A 17006-nucleotide genomic window follows, 5' to 3' on the forward strand; every position below is an offset into this window, starting at 1 on the left:
TTGTAGATCATTATATGTTTCATTTACAATTGAAACAAATTTATTTATTTTAGATTGTTCTGCATCCCCATTAGAGATGTAAGACATGAATAGAGTGCATTAGTAGAGTGTAGTTTGAAGTTTGATGTATGATATGGTCTACACGAGGCTAGATATTGCCCAAGCAGTGAGAGTTCTCTCCTGATATATGTCTAATCTTGGCAGAGCTCATTTGGGTGTAGTTAAAAGAGTCTTCAAATATTTGAAGGGTACTTCAGAGTATTGTTTGTGTTATCATGGTAATTTGATAGGATATGATATTTCCCTTGATATTCATGGTTATGATGGATTTAGATTGAGTATCTATCATGTTGATAGAAAAAGATCCACCAACCCTTATGTGTTTAGTTTATTTGGTAGTACAAACTTGGATGAGTAAGCAATAGGTTGTGGTTGCTTTCTCTACTACTGAAGAAAATTATATGGCAGCTACTCATACTTATAAAGAAGCCATTTGGATCAAGAATTACAGCATAGGATGAAAACACCGATCCCGAATCATATTTGTAGGCACTAACCCATAGGAGACACCAATCCCGTAATCCAAAGCACTGAGCACCAACTCAGGTTATGAGGCACCAATCTCAAATACAAAAGTGATACAAAAGATATATTATGCAGACCTTCACAACTCAACCATCAACATCTATCTAATCTAATATGCATCAAAACACTCTCTCAGTGTGCATAGGATATATAACTTGATTTTCCCACTTTAGTTCATCTTTGTTACCTATTGAATGTAAATATTGCACAATTTTTTCCACATCCACAAACTTACATACATGGAATGAATCTATATCAACAATATATGGGCATTGCAATAATAATTATATTCTTATGTTAACCTATCATATTTATAATATTTGCAAGTCATCTATAAGAATATTCCCTAACTAAACTTGTAGTTGGTACAATCCTAAAGCCCAAACATTACACCAGGAATCAGGAAACACTATACATTACCCAACATGATCTTAACCGGTCCTTGATAACCTTCACACACTTCCTTCATTTGGTACATTTTATCCTCCTCTGGTGCATCCATCAAAAACATCAACACAAATAGTGAATTGGTCATTCAGAGCATATTGTTGACAACAAGCATCCTTTTTCATGAGCTCAACCTCTAAAACTTGAATAGATTATCTTTGTGTGTAGCCTTACTTATCCTACTAACCACAAGACTCAAAACATCACTATGGTAGAATGCGGTACAAAATATTATGCTAGTGTACGTACAAATTTTCAGCCACAAACCCCATAAACATAACTCATTCACTTCTAGATCTCTGCCAATAGTTGAAACATGATTATGATGATACTAGTAAAATATTAAAAGAAGGATATACAAGCCTTTCTTGAATCTATACATCTAGATCATATTTTCATTGACATGACATGATGATAATTAAAATTATAACAACCTTCCAAACATTTGAAATCAAGGGGAACATAATGATAGGCCGACTACTCTCTTGACATCAATGACAACACAAAAACCACAATGTTCAATACCTCTCCATCCCTTCCTCTTTCTCCTTCTCTACCTCATGTCTCAACATCTCCTTCCCTTCCTCCTTCCTTCTCTTCTTCTCTCTATCTCCCCTCTCCCTCTTATCATCTATCTCTCTCATTTGGTTTCTCTCCCTCTCTCTCTTTATCCATCTCCATCTCCCTCCCTCTCTTCCCCTCTTCACACTTCATTCTCTCTCTCTCTCTCTCTCTCTCTCTCTCTCTCTCTCTCTCTCTCTCTCTCTCTCTCTCTCTCTATGAATCCTTCCCTCTCTAAAATAATAATGGTTGAGGATTTAGGGCTAAGTTTTTAGGGCCTATGGTTTAGGTTTGATAATTGATGATGGAGGCATGATGTTTGATTGCTTCTTTCCTTCCTACTTCCCTCTCTACTAAACCTCCCCCCTCTCTCCCCCTCTCTCCCTCCTTCCATCTCTAATTATATATCTCCTCTCTCCCTCTCTCTACTTATATATCCCTTTGATTCACACTCTATTCTTCCCTCTCTACTTCTCTATATCTCCCCTCTCACTCTCTCCATTTTTTCACTCCCTCTTTACCTCTCTATTTATCTATATATAACATCTCCCTCTCTCCATCTCCCTCTCCCTCTCCTCTCAACCTCTCCCTCAATCCATTTATACTATTATATATCTCTCCTATCTCTCTACTTAAATCTACCTTTAACCCACCCTCTCCCTCTCTCTTCTTTCCTCTCTACTCTCTATATCCCCTCTCCCTCTCTCCATCTACCACCCTTTCTTTTTCTCTCTAACCCTCTCACCCTACCCATCTCTTTGTTTCTAACTAATTACCTCTCTCTCTCTCTCTTCTTTTATCTATCTCATATTTCCCTCTCTTTACCTACATATCCCTCCTTCCCTCCATCCCTCTTTCTCTCCATCCATGTCCCTCCCACCCTCTTTCTCCCTCTCCCTCCCTTACTATCTCTTCATCTTTGTCTCCTCTCAACATTTTCTTCCCTCCATCCTTCCTTATCTACTTCTCTCTATCTCCCCTCTCACTCCCACCATCTCTTTCTCTCACTTTGTCCCTCCTAGCACCCCCCCTCTCTCTCTACTTCCATATCCCCTCTACCCCCCACCATCTATCTCTCTCATTTCATCTATCTCCCACTTTCTCTCTTTTTCCCTCTCCCTCCCCCAATGTGTGTCCCTCTCCTCTCAACATTCACTTTTCTCTGTCCTCCCCTCTCTAATTTTATCTATATCATCTCTCCTTTCCATCATTTATCTCTCACTCCATCCCTCCCAATTACTCTCTCTCACCCTCCCTCACTCTATTGATCCTTCTCTCTCTAAAATGTTCATTATTTAGGGTTGGGGTTTATGGTTTAGTGTTGAGGACATATGATTTAGAGTTTAGGCTTGATGATTAATGATGGAGGGTTGAAGGTCTACCACTCCCTCTCTCCCTCCTTTTCTCTCTAATGATCATTCCCCCCTCTCTCCTTGTAGTGTTAAAAATTGCATAAGCCTTTGCAATTGCACCTACATCGTTGTATCTACTTTAGTTTCTATTTCCCTATAATTTGTCTAGGATTTTTTCAGTCCTTTAATAAGGCAAGTTTCCTTCTTATAATTCTAAGTACACATTTTTGGTAGCTATCTTCTTGCATCCATTTTGTGTTGACTACCTCTTTCTATTGTCTCTCACTATTTTTTAGTATGATTTGTCTAGATAGTAGCATATTGTGTGAACATTCATGTGCTACACTAGTGTCTTAGGGCATTTAAATATTTAAAGGTCATTTCTAAGCATTTCACCAATTGTCACCTACCCAAGTAAATGGAAATGTCTTAGAATATTATGAAACAACTTGATGGCTCTTTCTTTCCCTCCTCTTATAACCTCTAAATCTATTCTTTCATTCTAAGCAATCTCTTTTGAATGCACATGTAATCACCTTTGGTTCTCTCTCTCTCTCTCTCTCTCTCTCTCTCTCTCTCTCTCTCTCTCTCTCTCTCTCTCTCTCTCTCTCTCTCTCTCTCTCTCTCTCTCTCTAGCTTGCATAGCTTCCAAGAGCTTGCCATAGTAGTCTTTACAACTCTCTTGGATTTTTGAAGCCTTACTGGTAATATCTTTCTACTTGTCTTCTCTCTTTAAGCATTCTAGGATTTAGTACATCCCTTGTGTATGAAATAATTATTTGCCTTTTTATCTATCTACCTATCTATCTAGCTGTAACGTCATAAATTGTACGCACTTGCTAAAGCAGTACAATTTAACACCTAGTTTAGCACCCGCCTTGGCGCAGTTGCATTTTGCATTTCATTTCCCCTTTAGCACTTAATTAATCAAATTAATTAGGTCTAAAGATTCTATTTCATTATTTTCCACATCATAAAGTCGGGCCCTTTCATTAAAGCGTGCCCCTTTCATTTTATTCTTCCAATACACTACTTAATCAAAAACCCTAATTAGGCCCTATTCTGAGCTTGGGGGCTTGATTTCGGGGTCAAAACATCTCGAAATCACCTGTAACTTCAGGATTCTCTCTAAAATCATCATATCTGACGGCCCTGAAAATTTGGTGAAAAGTTGTCGAGACCGTGGCACCCGGAGTGCACACGGTCCCGGACATTTTTCCCGAAATTTTAGGAGCGCGATCCAATCATAAAATAAAGCTTAACCCCAAGAAATTGGCAGGATATTCAATCTCTAGGTCGGCCAAAAGACGAAATTACGACCTAGGGTTTCATACATAAGAGCTCTCTTTCTTCATTTGAAGGGATCCGAATTTTGTTTTCAGGAACCTCATATGCAGCGAAAGAGCAGATATTTGAAGACTTCAACAACATTCAACATCCCTCTATCAAGCATTTATCAATTCTATTCATTCATTTAGGGCTTGGAAGACATCAAAGAACAATAGGAGATCACTGACTGAAGATTGGCTTGTACTCCTCCCTTGAGGGTTGGGTATGATTTCATGTTGTTTTCATGTCTTTGCATAAGCTTCAATATCTCATTTATTCATGCTTTAGATCACTTTGCATCTTGATTTAGAGCATTCACATTATCATTAACAAGCAATTAGGGTTTACTTTCTAGGTTGCTCTAGTTTGCTTACTTGCATTTTAGATCTTGCACACACACAAGGTCTGCACACACATTACTTTTACAATACAACTTGGCTATTCATGGAGGTGGAAATCACCGAAGTGGGGGTTTGACTAAGGCAAAACCCTATATAGCCGCCCAAACACCTTTTTCAGATATAAGTGCAGGTTTCGAGACTCGGACGACGCCGCAGGTTGCAGATCCGGAAAAAGCAGGTCGAGACAGCACCCCACATCAAATTGCAGAGCAGAACACCAGGACAGGGGCATGGGGCGCCCTGGTCCTGCCAGGACAGGGGCGCTGGGCGCACTGGTCCCTGGGACAGAGGCGCTGGGCGCCTTGGTCCTCCTGACAGACAGCATTTCAGACAGTTTCCAGAGTGCAAAATAGCAGTTTCAGGTGCAGAATCAGGACAGTGGTGCCCGCGCCCCCGTCCCGAACATTTTCACTCAGATTTTGACTCCGGGTACGCATTTGCATTCTTGTCTTATCTTTGTATTTACAGCTTTCCATTGTTTAAGTTCAATTCTGCAATCTTGTTGTTAGCTCATACTTGCATTTTAGGGTTAGGAATTGAACTTGCATAATCTTACCTTTCAATTAAAACAAAGGAATAGAAATCCTAATAGGTAGCCCGTGGCTCTCTCTTTCACAAAAAGAAGTAGCCAATTGTGTGATACCTCTAGGCTCTTTTGTATTCCGTAATGTGTGACAAAAGGTAGGATTAGGGCATAATAACCTAGTCTCGCTTTTTCCCCCACACATTTTGGTGAAACCGATGTGAATCTATCATTGTTTCTTCTTGCATTGCATTTGTTAGATCTAGATCTAGATCTAGTGTGTTTTCATTTCATTTTTATTAAAAAGGTAAAAAAAAAAAAGAGTGTGTTTCTTTGCATTGTGTGTTTAAGTTTCATGCAATTTTTATTTCAAAATGTCCGACTTTTATTTGCAAAATGTTCATGCTTATGATGATTATTATGAGTATAGCCAAGATGAATTAGATGAAGCTTTAGATGAGTTTTTGAACCCTAAAGATGCCAAACCTTCATTTTACCAAAAACTCATAAACCTTGTTACTATGCCATTTCGTTGTGATGAGAAAGATAAGTTGAATGAGTCCTCTCAAGGGTACATTCCTATCAACTCTTCCACTAAATCTAGTAACATGGTTGTTTTCAACAATCCCCTCTATGAGGAGATGTCTCCTTTTGAATCAAAAGATAAACCTTTTAATAGATATGATCATGCTTTGTTGGATGATGCTCTTGATGACTTTATGGCTTTATCGAAATCTCTAAACAAAAACAAAACCTCTAAATTGGTTAACATGATAAACTTGAATGAGCATAAAAAGCCTCTCTTTGAAGTCCAAGGTGCTTATCCTTCTCCCACTTTTCAAGGTCCTAAATCACCTCTCCTTACTGTCCAAGGAGGGTATGATCATGATTCCTTTCGTACTTCGAATAAACCAATCATCACTATGCAAGGAAGAAAACCTATAAGTCCTTATAGTTATGCCAAGAAAATAACTAGAGAGAGTTATCATGCGGTTGCCCATACTTATCATACCAGAAATAATAGGCAGCCTAGTCCCCCTCCTATTATTCCAGTTTCTCTTCCGAATCCTCAACCAATTCTTCCGCAAGCTCCGCATATTTCACAAGTTCTTGGCAAGGAATATGATCTCATAGAACAACTTAAAGCTACCCCTGCTAAGATATCCCTTTGGGATTTGATTCAAACTTCTTCCGCTCATCATGGAATGTTACAAGATGCCTTGAAAGATTTGAATGTTCCTCCACCGAATACATCTAGTAATATAGCATCTTTGGTTAACTCTATGATGAATCCTAAAGCTCAAATTGTGTTTACCCAAGATGAGTTGCCTACTAGTGAAATCCAACATCAATATGATCCCTTGATGATTGTGGTTATCATGAAAGACACTGCTATAAGACGAACACTAGTAGATAATGGCTCTGGTCTTAATGTGTGTAGCATTAATCTTCTGCATAAGATGAATGTGGATACATCTCTAATTGAGCCAGACTCTCGTCCTATTCGAGGCTTTGATAATGTGGCTAAAACTTCATTAGGTACTATCACCTTACCCATCACAATGGGGCCTGTTACTTTGCCTACTCCTATCCATGTTATGTTGGAAAATCTAACATATAACTTGCTATTAGGGAGACCTTGGATTCATAGTATGCAAGCTATCCCCTCTACATTGCACAGACAAGTTAAGTTTATCTACAACAATAAGACATATACCTTGATAGGTGATACCAACTTTCAAGCTTGTTTGCAAACATCTACTTCCAAAGGGGCTGCCTCTAAGCCGCCCTCATCTAGTGGTGACTCTTTAAACAAGATACCTATCGGTGAATCCTCACTCTCTGATGATCAAAATTCTTTGGATGAGTCTGGAGCTCCTGAAGAAGATTCTTCTCGACTTGAAACTACACATAAGAAGGATTTTGATCCTGAGAAGGTTCTCGCAGACGACAATTGGGGATCCCTTGATTTTAATCCTACCTTTGTAGGTGAATATAAGGTTCCTTCTAGAGAGCTTAAAGCTGAAAAGAAGGAAGAAGCTAAAAATCAATCAACACTACCTGAACCTATGAGTAATAACTTTGTGGCCACTTCTCAAACTTCTTCTCCCCGCACCTCTAATTCTGAAGAGTTTGATTCTTTGTCTTATGAAAGACCACCTTCTCTGTCTGAAATGGTTGATCGTTATGGTCGTGGTTTTCGCATTTTTGCTAAGCATGGGTATCATGGAAATGGTTGTGGCGCTCACGAACAAGGAATAAAGGTTCCTCTAGAGAATAATCTTCACAACCATGCCTTTGGACTTGGCTATAATCCCTGTAAGCGCACTAAAGCTTCTAGAAGACCCTGTATTAGTGTTAATGCTATTTCTACCTCTCTATCAATGCAACACCCTGAGTACATTGATGAGGATCCTTCGTGTGCTTGTGCTTTTGATGTTTTCCCTACCGATGATGCTATAGCTGAATTTTTAGGAGCATATGATACTCTTCCTCATTATCATCACAATAGGGGACTCCCTTATTGTTTGAACACTGAAGCCTATTTTGGAAAAGAGACGGATAACGATGAGATTGTGAAAGAATTCCCTCAGCTAAAGGATACTCCTCAACAAAGTAAGCTTCTCATAAGTGACACCACTAATGTTAAGATGGATCCTTCCAATAAAGAAAAAGTTATTAAAATTGGAAAATGTTTGGATGAAGAGGAACAAAAACAATATGAAGATTTATTGCATGAATTCCCCGAGATCTTTGCTTGGACATACTCTGACATGCCTAGTATAGATCCTAAGATTGTCACTCATAATATTGTCTTAGTCCCTGATGCTAAGCCCATGAAACAAAAGATTCAAAAAATGAATCCTAAGGTGGCTCTGCTTGTTAAGGCTGAGATTGAAAAGTTATTGGAGGCTGGATTTATCCGCCCTATTGATTATTCCCCATGGATTTCAAATATTGTCGCTGTGGCTAAACCAGATAATAAAATAAGAATGTGTACCGATTTCCGGGATTTAAATAAGGCTTCTTTAAAATATGATTTCCCTCTTCCGAACATTGACATGATAGTTGATTCTACGGCAGGACATGCCTTATTATCCTTCATGGATGGTTTTTTAGGATACAATCAAATTTTCATTAATCCTCAAGATCAATTCAAGATTGCTTTCACCACTCCTTGGGGTACGTTTTGTTGGATAATGATGCCTTTTGGACTTAAAAACGCCGGTGCAACTTATCAACGAGCGATGACCCTTATCTTTCATGATTACATGCATAAGACTCTAGAAGACTATGTTGATGATGTTTTAGCCAAATCCATTCTTCGCATAGATCATATTAAGATCCTTCATCAAATCTTTGAAAGGATTCGTAAATATCACATGCGCTTGAATCCCCGAAAATGTGTTTTTGGTGTGGATAGTGGAAAACTATTAGGATTCATAGTTTCGCATCGTGGGATTGAGGTGGATACTAAGAAAATAGATGCTATTGTTAACATGCCACCTCCTAGAAATGTGTCTCAACTCAAAAGCTTACAAGGAAAAATTCAAGCTATTCGTAGGTTTATATCTCAACTTGCGGATCGTACTTTTCCTTTCACTCAACTTCTCAAAAAGAATATCACTTTTCAATGGAATGAGGATTGTCAGCAAGCATTTGAAGATTTAAAAATGTATTTGGTTAATCCTCCTATCCTTCGACCGGCTGAACCTTCTAAACCCTTCCTTCTTTATACAGCGGCTTCCTCTCATGCTCTTGCAGCATTATTGGCACAACATGATAAAGATGGTAAGGAGTGTCCGGTTTATTATATAAGTCATACCTTACTCGATTATGAGACCCGATATTCTGCGATAGAAAGACAATGCTTGGCCTTGGTGTTTGTGACTCAGAAATTGAGACATTATCTCTTAAATTCAAAAGTCTACGTCATGGTAAAGTTTGATTCGTTGAAGCATCTTTTCTCTAAAACTGATTTATCAGGACGCCTAGCTAAGTGGGTTATGATGTTAACTGAATTTGACCTTAAATTTGTTTCACAAAGAGCAATTAAAGGGCAAGCGTTGACTGATCACTTAGCTGAGGCCCCTTCACCTTTCTCCTTCCCTAACCCTGAGTCTTTTCCCGATGACTTCATCCTTTGTACAGAGAAAGATGAAACTTGGGAGTTATACTTTGATGGCTCCAAGTGTCGTACGGGATCGGGGGCAGGTGTTGTTCTGATTTCTCCTACAAAGAAGTCCATTCCCTTATCTTACCGTCTCAATTTCTTATGTACCAATAACATTGCTGAGTATGAGGCTCTTATAGCAGGAATAAAGGCAGCCTTAGCTTTGAATATAAAACACATACATATTTTTGGAGATTCTCAACTGATTATAAGACAAGTAACAGGACTGTATCAAGCGAAACAAGACAAGTTATCACAATATAAAGATCTTGCTATCTCTTTGTTACAAAAATTTGATTCTTACACCATAGAACCTGTTCCTCGAAAAGATAATCGACATGCGGACGCAATGGCATGTGTGGCTTCTCTTGTATCTTTAGAGGACCCTGTGGTTGATCTTAAATTTGTTATTCACAACCTTACTTCTCCAGCTATTGTAGATGATTCCAGCCTGGTGACATGTTGTGACTTCGTAGACTCAGATGAATGGTACTCGCATATCGTAAGATACTTGACTGATGGTACCTTTCCTGATTCCGCCAATAGGAACACTAGGGCTAGAGTTCGCAAGTTGTCTGCTAGGTATATCATTCTTTCTAATTTTCTTTACCGAAGGGGTTATAACGGTCTTCTCCTTCGCTGTCTTAACAAATCAGAAATCCCTATTGCTCTTGAAGAGGCGCATTCAGGTGCCTGTGGGGGGCATTTTGGAGGTAAATCCTTGGTTCAAAGATTACTTCGAATGGGATATTATTGGCAAACTATGCAGCAGGATTCTTTTTCATTTGTTAAGAAATGTCACCAATGCCAACAACATAATAATTTGATTCATGCTCCTGCCCAAGAACTCCGTTCTCAGGTAGCTTCTTGGCCTTTCTCTGCATGGGGGTTGGATCTCATCGGTAAAATCTCTCCTCCTTCATCTCAAGGACATGTTTTCATTATAACCTAGTCTTGCTTTTTCCCCCACACACTAGCTAATGTGGAGGTGGAAACACCAGAGTAGGGATTTGATTGAGGAATTTCTCCTAAAAGCCCCAAACATTTTTACTTTTATTTCTATGTGCAAGTATTTGAAGACAACCAACCACACAAAGAGTTGGTTTTTGTTGTATTCTAAGTATTCTCTATTGTGGTCTACATTAGCCTATAGTGTGTCATGCTAGCATACTTGACTAAGAAGCTTTTATTTGGCCCAATGAATATTTGTATTTTTTACTTTCTATTTCTATAATTAGAATCTTCATTTTACTCATGATTATTAGATACCTTCATCAATTTAACTAGTTGGAGATATCTGAATGTATTTTGTGAAATTGGCTCACAAAGCAATGAAATTTTGTTTTTGTAGGGTTACATTTTCACCATTGCACTCCCTCTCTTCTATCTCTCACCGATCTTTTCCCTCTCTAGGTAATTATCTCTTCATCCCATCTTCTATATCTCTAGGTGTCTACCTCCCTCCTTAGCTCTCTACATATCCCTCCCTCCCTCCTCACCCTCCTCTTACACCATCTTTCCCTCACTCTCCCTCTCTTCCTCTCTCTCTCTCTATATATTTTTCATGATTTAGGTTTTAGAGCCTATGGTTTAGGGTTCAAGGTATAATGTTCAAGGTTTAAGGCCTACATTTTAGTGTTTAAGCCCTAAGGTTTAGGGTTTATTCTTAGTGATGTATGGTTGAGGGTCTACCCCTCTCTCCCCCCCACTCCCTCTCACTCTCTTCTTATTTCTCTCCCTCTTCTTTTCTCTTTCCTTACTAAGTTGTTGTCTATCCCTCCCACCCCCTCTCTATCTCACACATATCTCTCTCTTCTCTTTAAGTCTCTCCCCCCCTCTCTACCTCTCCCTCCATCCTTACCCCTTATCCTTAGGGTATAGGGTTTAGTGTTCAATCTATAGTGTTTAGGGTTTATGTAAATTAGAATTGATGATGGATTTGAGGATCGACATCTCCCTTCCTCCCTCCCTCTCTCCCTCTCTACCAATAATTTCCTTCCTCCATACCTCTCTTTCTCCTTAAAATTTAGGACTTTTCACATGAAGGTAATTTATGTTTAGGGATTAGAGCATAAGGATTAAAGTTCAACATATAGATTTTAGGGTTTAGGGCATATGATTTTGGGTTTAGGGCCTACAGTTCAAGGTTTAAGGTTCAATGTATAGTGTTTAGGGTTTATAGCTGATAATGGAGGGTTGGGGATCTACCTATCTCTCACTCCCTCCTTACGCCCTATCTCTTCCTCTAGATCTCTCCCTCCCACTCGATCTCTTCATCCCTCTAGCTCTTTGACTCCCTCTCCCTCTCTATGATTCAATTTTTTTTTTTTATGGTCAACAAACTATAATCCAAGCATGCCATAACACAATCATGTTATAATCAAAATTGATCATAACACAAGCATGAACATATAATATTCTCACCCTATGGTATAAATATACCATAGTGTGAGCATATATTAAAATGTGCCCATGTTATGATTTGAATTGGCTAAGCTTGAGGCTTGTTCAATCCAAACCTTAATGTGAGCACCTTATAAAATGCTTGCAATATGATTTTTGGGGGGCTTAAAAGTAGAGTTTCCACTCTTTGGTCCCCTATATTTGTGAAGTTACTCTACTGTGTGTGAAATAGTTTCAAGTTTATAGCCTGCTAAAGCCATTTTTTTAATTTTCAAAATAATTCTACACTATCAGCCATTGTCTATTTAATATCTTGTTTATTCTCATGCAAGCAATTTCACTCATAGTAGTAGTGTCGTATGGATTTGTTTAAGATAGATTGTAGTTGTACTACAATTTTTTGATGTGCTTAGAGTTCGTAATTATTTTTTGGTTGTATTACTTGCTGAATTGTGTTTTTTTTTATTCCCCAAACTAATGATTAAAAGTATTGATTCAAAGAAATTACATGGTGAATATTTTAGTATTCATGATAGCTTACCAAATTTAAATTAAGATCCATCATCAACCATAAAAATTTAGATGTTATTTTATCTCTTTGAGTTAAACACCAAAAAACAAGAAATCAAAAGTATATATTTTTTATTTTCTTTGGAGCTTTATTGTAGCTTCCCTTGCGGTGGGGACCATTAGATGATTCTTTTAGTTAGGAGTTATATTTAAGACAAGAAAAATGGATTTTTTAGTAGAGAATGAAAGGCTACTTCTTAGATATTAGTTGAATGATTCTCTTCCCCTACATACAATATTTTACATGTCCTTTAAAGAAAAATAGGAAATTGTGTTTTGCAAAGTTTAAAAATATGTAAACAATAAAGGTAGAGAGAATTTAGAACCTCCATTCTAATAAGAGTATGCTATAGAAATGGTCTAACTTTGAAGAGTGTAGACTTGAAATTAAAACCACATGTACTTTTGTGTTCTTTTGTTTGGTCCTTGAGGGTTTGATTAATCCTTAACCCATGGCACAAATAGGGTTCATGTCACTGGGCACACATAACATACAATTTTAGCTCATTGCACTAAGTGAAGTGATGCACATTTTATTAATATTATGTCAAGTCTAAATTAAAATCACATTGCAATATGTTCATGGTAGTGTTTTTAACTAGCAGATAAATTTATGATTATAAATATTTTTAGGCATTGTAAATGACATTAACAATTGGTGGTAGACTATTTAAGTGTATAGTTTTTAATGTACATCCTAATGCCATCTAAAATTCCCTATGATTATGGATCCACATTCTCTATAGCTATGATAATTAATAGTTGTATGAGGTATATGAGAAGAAGCTTGCAAATTATAGAAGCTAGTTTGAGCTATTTATGTAGGAGACATATGAGAAGGGCCCCCATGACCCCCAACCTCTATTGTCAATTGGGGTGAGAGGGAAAATGCAAGCCAACTATTGTACTATGGCTATTATGTTTGATTTCACTACCAACCAAGGCTTGCAATCAAGGTTTTATCACATGCCTCTTAAATTACGATGCCAACTTATAAGAATATATCCCAAATATGGGTATGATTTAAAGGTGTTAAATGTCTAATAGCCATGCAATATTTTAATTATTTTTTAACCTTTTGACAATTGTTTGAAAGCATATTGGGATTTGTCTTTCAAAGCATATTTTATTTCTTTGAGTTGATGCATGAACTATCTTGCACTAACAACATTTAGATGTTATTTTATGCATAAAAAAATATTTTCACTTAACATGTATCAAAATATTTGTCAATTACATGAATCTATAATACACACCAATATATGGATTACACTTACTTCTCTCCTTTAATTTTATATATAAAGTTGTTGCAAATTCATCTAGATGATGTTTAATGTTCCCAATTCTATACTAAACAAAAATCAATGTTCAACATGTTGATGACCATGACATTGTAGATTGCTACAATGACTCATGTCAATAAAAACCCACCTAATGTTATATCGACTTATAGTAATTAATAATCATTAGACATGCTTATGATGTTGTATCAATATTTTAATAAAGTACTTGTAAATCCAAGTAAAGACTTCCTATCAAATTTATAAAACATTTTATATAATTGCAGTCAACGTGATTGTTACACCTCATGGAGAACTTGTACCCTTGAAAACAAAGGTCACAAGTTCAAATCCTACTGGAGAAAAGGTATGTATGTCTTGTTTGTAGATACCTCTCATAAGAAGTATAGGGTAGTCCCATATTACTATAAGTCATCTGTAAATCCATATTACTATATGTCATTGTAGACCCATATTACTATAAGCCATATGTAGATCCACAGACCACCTAATATTGTGTCCCAATAATAAAAATTTATAAAATATGTCATTCCAAGCATTTTCTACCTGACCATACCTCCCAAAACAAAAAGAAGCAAGTCGTGACTGGCTGGTGTGGGTTGGTGTTAAAGACATAATATGACATCTCACTTACACAATCTGTATCTACTTACCGACAGGGAAGTCGATTACTATGACATCGACTACCCACTTACCTGCAAACACCTAAACATATAATCAATCCACACACAACCCTAAAACACATAATCATTGCAAAGCTCTTTCCCAAGATCCAATGGCTTCGCTACTCCTATCTTCCATTCCTCTGCTTTTCCTGCTTTCAATCCCCATTATAACTGCAGATCCAGATGCATTGCAGGATTTGTGCGTAGCAGACACCAAATCCTCCACAACTTTCATGAATGGCTTGCCTTGTCTGAATCCAAATAAGACTTCTGTAAAGCACTTTACAACATCAGCTCTGGGGATTCCAACGAACACATCAGGCACCCAATTTGGATTTGGTGTTATACTCACGACTGCACAGATATTGCCGGGTATCAACACAATGGGAATTTCAATGGGTCGTGCAGATGTGGATGTGGGTGGATTGGTGCCTCCTCATACACATCCCAGAGCCACTGAGATTACTTTCATATTGCAGGGAAAATTACTTCGGGCTTTGTGGATAGTTCCAACAATTTTTTCTCTCAGAATGTAAGTGCAGGTGATGTGTTTGTGTTTCCCAAGGGGACGCTTCATTTCCTTCAAAACATTGGTGGGACTCCTGCAATTTTGATAGCTGCTTTTAGCAGTCAAAATCCCGGGGCTTCTGTTACTCCCTTGGTCACTTTTGCTTCCAATCCGGCCATTCCACCTAAAGTTCTTGGGAAAGCATTTCAGATTAGTTTGGAGGAGGTGGGGAAGATAAGAAAGAGTCTTGGAGGTAGTTAAAAGAATGGGGTATTTTCATTGAGTTCTTAGAATGTGGGTGGTAATAATTGATATCACTGGTGTTGTGACTCCATCTACTTTAAGAGTTAGGAAATATATGAACCTATCTTTCTTTCTTCAAATGGGTATCTTTTTAATTCTGGTTAATGGGTTGAAATGAAAAAGTAGTTTTGAATAAGTAGACTACGAAATTAGGAATCATGTTTGAGTCTAAATCAAAAGTTTGGCCTTGATTTTTGTTGTACTCAAATCTTGATTCATTAAGACTTCAATATCTATCATAATTGATTGTATATATTTATTTTTTTGGCAACCTCTCGTTGTCTAAATCTATGTAATTTCTTGAATTATTTTAATATAAAAAAATATGTTTGCACATATTTATGTGGCGATGATAAGAATTGTCGGCTTGGATATGAAAGTGAACTATATTCATTCTTGTGTTTTGTCAACCTATGATGATTAATAAAAACAATTGTAAAAAAATTGAACGAGTATGTAAGTAGTAGCCAATAATGAGCTATATTTTGATAATAAGAACTTTAATTCTGGTTAATGGGCTGAAATGAAAAAGTAGTTTTGAATAAGTAGACTACGAAATTAGGAATCATGTTTGAGTCTAAATCAAAAGTTTGGCCTTTGGTTTTTGTTGTACTCAAATCTTGATTCATTAAGACTTCAATATCTATCATAATTGATTGTATATATTTATTTTTTTGGCAATCTCTTGTTGTCTAAATCTATGTAATTTCTTGAATTATTTTAATATAAAAAAATATGTTTGCACATATTTATGTGGCGATGATAAGAAGTGTCGGCTTGGATATGAAAGTGAACTATATTCATTCTTGTGTTTTGTCAACCTATGATGATTAATAAAAACAATTGTAGAAAAATTGAACGAGTATGTAAGTAGTAGCCAATAATGAGCTATATTTTGATAATAAGAACTTTAGACTGGATGTGATGAACAAAGTGCATTGAGCATAAAATGACCGAGTACAAGATCTAGGGTTGAGATTTTATTGATGTAAGAATGGATGCCAATTAAAATGACTGATACAAAATAAAGTTATGATAGAGATGGGTATGCACACAAAGAGTGGGGTCAAAAAGTAGCCAAACATTCATATCTATCCAAAATATGCTTGACTTTAATAAACATGGTGTACATCCATCATCATCATTTCATATTCAAGCTCACATATGTTTTTGGTAATGCAACTACATTATAACATATGTTTATTTTATTTTTAACCACTGAAATCCCATCATTATGCTTAGAAAAAATTCTTTATTGTACAAAAAAGAAAACACTTGTTGAGCACCATTTCCATCAAGTTCACATTTTAGGATGAGATTCTAAGAAAACATCACTATGATGTCAATGTCGATATATATTTTTATGCTATTCTAGTAAAGAATTTATTTTCTTATTAATTTTAAGTTTGCACATCTCGAATACCAAAAAATTAAGCATGCTCCTCCAAATTTTGAGAGAAATAATTAAGATTAAAATTAATATTATTATTATAATTATATATATATATATATATATATATATATATATATATATATATATATATATATATATTGCACATCTCGAATACCAAAAAATTAAGCATGCTCCTCCAAATTTTGAGAGAAATAATTAAAATTAAAATTAATAAGAAAATAAATTCTTTACTAGAATAGCATAAAAATATTCGAACTATCACATGATCTCTAGCAACTTTCGATCAAAGGGATTTATGAAGTAAAGAATAAAACTCAAAATAAGGGAGAAACATACCAAACATTATGTTATATTTTTATGAGAAAAATAACACCACTTTGTGTGCTCTCAATATTTAACCCTATTAATCTTTACCATTTTTTTTATAGGAAAGAGTAGCTTATAAACTAGATTTGGAGCATTAATATTAT

General features: G+C 36.5%; 1 pseudogene; it reads left to right on the forward strand.

The window, feature by feature from the left end:
• Window positions 1–14367: 14367 nt before the first annotated feature.
• Window positions 14368–15335, forward strand: LOC131040663 (germin-like protein 5-1; annotated as a pseudogene).
• Window positions 15336–17006: the final 1671 nt, after the last annotated feature.

The sequence above is a fragment of the Cryptomeria japonica genome, chromosome 1 (assembly GCF_030272615.1).
Source record: "Cryptomeria japonica chromosome 1, Sugi_1.0, whole genome shotgun sequence".
In the NCBI taxonomy this organism is placed as follows: Eukaryota; Viridiplantae; Streptophyta; class Pinopsida; order Cupressales; family Cupressaceae; genus Cryptomeria; species Cryptomeria japonica.